The following is a 3249-nucleotide window of genomic DNA, read 5'->3' on the forward strand; positions in this document are numbered from 1 at the left end:
GTTACCTTATAGTAACATTTGCCTCTGTTCTTTTGGTTTCTGGGTTTGTTGTTTTAATCCTGAAGAAAACCAAAGATGTGAGAGTGAAGTGATGCAAATAGCAAAAGGAATAACTTTTGAGTTAAAGTACACTGCTATTTTTTGATTGGCCTTACTAGTAAATAGCAAATAAAAAGATTGTTCTAGCCCTTTTTCCTGTCTCAACTCTTTAGACAGCACAGTCATTGATCTTCCAAGCAGAAGGTGAAGCAAAAAAAGTTCTGATGCTTGAGATTTGTAAAGGAGGGGGTTGGATACTGTGAAAGTTGGTTTCATAAGTAAACTGGGTGTGAAAAAATAGGAAGAGTTCAGGCACAGGAAAAACAAAAAATATTGCTGTCACAGAATGTCATTCAGTTTGTAGTTCATTTCATCAGAGGACTTGTAATTACCATACAATGAGTCAGAGGCCTGGCCCAAGGCATATCTGAGTGTGAATATCAGTTTCAACAATTAATACTTTCATGATCTAAGAATTTCTTTATTCCAATTATATGTTATACAAATTGAGAAATGAAGAATAAAATAACTCTAGTTGCAGTGGGGTTAATCATTATAGATGGGTTATCTAGTACACAGAAAGTCCACTGTCTGAAGTTAATTTCTTCTCTTCCTCTAACTACAGGCTAAACCCAAATGCTCCTTGCTATTATAGATACTGGATCATGGAGGAAATCATCATTTCTTTTTCATTTTAGTGATACTATTTTGTCCTGAAACTAAAGAGCTGAATAAACCTGCAAGCATGGCAGGTTGGAATCACACAGGTGTGAAGGAATTCCTTCTGGTGGGTTTAACTGAAAATCCTAATTTGCAGATTCCTCTCTTTTTGCTTTTCACCCTTATTTATTTTCATGACCCTGGTGGGTAATTGGGGGGATGATTGCCTTGATCAGGTTCAATGCCCAGCTTCATACTCCAATGTACTTCTTTCTCAGCAACCTCTCTTTTTGTGATATCTGCTATTCTACTGTCTTTGCCCCTAAGATGCTGGTCAATTTCTTATCTAAACACAAGTCCAGCACATTTTCTGGCTGTGTTCTACAGAGTTTCTTTTTTGCGGTATATGTAACCACAGAAGGTATCCTCCTGTCTATGATGGCTTATGACCGTTATGTAGCAATAGCTAATCCCTTGCTGTATACAGTCATCATGACCCAAAAAGTTTGTATTCAGATGGTCCTGGCATCTTACTTGGGTGGGCTCATTAATGCACTGACACACACAATAGGGCTGCTCCAGCTGGACTTCTGTGGTCCAAACATTGTGAATCATTACTTCTGTGACATCCCCCCTCTTCTCAAGCTCTCTTGCTCTGATGCACGTAACAATGAGATGCTGCTTTTGATCTTTTCTGGGATTATTGCAGTGTTCACTTTCATCATCATCATGGTCTCTTATTCCCGCATCATCATTGCCATCCAGAGAATTCGCTCAGCTGAGGGGAGGCGCAAAGCCTTCTCCACTTGTGCCTCCCACCTGACTGCTGTGACCTTATTCTACGGGTCTATAACGTTTAGTTACATCCAGCCAAGTTCTCAGTATTCCCTGGAACAGGAGAAGGTCTCTGCTGTGTTTTATACTTTGGTGATCCCCTTGCTAAACCCACTGATTTATAGCCTAAGGAATAAGGATGTGAAAGATGCAGCAAAAAGGTCAATATGTGGAAAAGAGCTCCAACTTCCCTTCTTTTTGTCTATGGCCTTTTCAAACATAACATTAACCTGCAAATAAATACTTTCTTCAAATTTAAAAGGGATCAACGTTGAACTACAACCCAGGTATCTTCCTACATGAAATGTGAGACATGAATGGTAGTTATGTCTTTGAAATTTGTATTGTTCTTAAATCTCTTCTGTTAAGTTTAAAACATTTTGCAAAAGCATGCATGGGACTAGAAACCATTATGCTAAGTGGAACAAGCTAGTCAGTGAAAGACAAATACCATGTGATCTCATTTATAACTGGAGTCCAGTGAACAAAATAAACTAATGAGCAAAACAGAACCAGAGACAAGGAGACATGGTGCAGACTGACTGCTGTAAGAGGAGAAAGGGGAATGGCAGAATAAAGGGGAAGGGATTAGTCAAAGAACATGTATGAGTGATCCATGGGCATGGACAACAGAGTGGAGACTGACTGAGGGAGTAAGTGGTAGGCTTAGAGGAGTGGAGCAAAGAGAAAAAATTAAGGCAACTGTAATAGAATAAACAATAAAAGTGTTTCAGATCAAACGTTAGGAAAACATACGAGAAAGGGCTTATAAAATGGTAAAATATTTTTACTTTTGGATGGATGGAGTAGCTTGTGATTAAAATCACATTTGTGCAAAAATAACAAGAAAAACAACACATGATGCAGATTTTATCTGTTGACAAAATGAAGTAGCTATTACAGAAATGGGGTGGTTTAGAACTCAGGGAAGTCTAGACATGGAGAGGTGAGCTGACTTTCACCTCACTGAGTCAGGGCACTCAGAAAGGAGGGCCTGTGGTGCATGGAGATTTCTGCAAGCTCTCAGAAACCAGTAAAGCTTGTGGCAGGTACTTTGTTGGTTTCTTCATATGTGATGATATTTTCTTTTAGGGCATTAGCCATATTCTGTGCCAGAGAAGTCCTGGATCAAACACATAAGGGAGACAGACAGACCATGGATGACAGACAGGTGATAGATCGATGGATAGCTAGTTGATAGAGAGGTAGTAGGTAGATAGATAAAGAGATAGATGATAGATAGATAGATAGATAGATAGATAGATAGATAGATAGATAGACAGAGATAGACAGAGAGACAATAAATAATAGATGGACAGACTTAAAAGAAGAACTTCTGAAATCAGGTAGAGTCTTTCGGTGGTGTCTCAAACAATACAAATATTAAATAATTTGATGGAGGATGTACTGAATCTGAACTTGTGTCCTGTGACTGCTCTTGGGAAAAGAAAATCAGTGGAGCTGTATGTCACCAGTTACGTAGGCTTACAGAGGGATTGAATTATATAGAATCTTAAACACACAGTTATTTTGTCCCACAAGAAATTGGAGGGAAGAGGGTGAGTGGAGAATGAAAAAAACTGGTTTGGGCCACAGAGGCAGACTGAAATCTCCTTATACTCTTGCTGTGCTTCGAAAACACACAGTCCTGCTAGCAGATAGTCAACAATAAACTTAATGTAGGTATCCCAAAAACACCTGCCAGATTTGGATCCT

At 39.0% G+C, this 3249-nt stretch overlaps 1 pseudogene; it reads left to right on the forward strand.

Moving 5' to 3' along the window:
- The first annotated feature begins 784 nt into the window (after window positions 1-784).
- Window positions 785-1773, forward strand: LOC123831406 (annotated as a pseudogene).
- The last annotated feature ends 1476 nt before the right edge of the window (window positions 1774-3249 follow it).

The sequence above is a fragment of the Phyllostomus hastatus genome, unplaced genomic scaffold (assembly GCF_019186645.2).
Source record: "Phyllostomus hastatus isolate PE091 unplaced genomic scaffold, TTU_PhHast_1.1 phas_scaffold_177, whole genome shotgun sequence".
Classification (NCBI taxonomy): domain Eukaryota; kingdom Metazoa; phylum Chordata; class Mammalia; order Chiroptera; family Phyllostomidae; genus Phyllostomus; species Phyllostomus hastatus.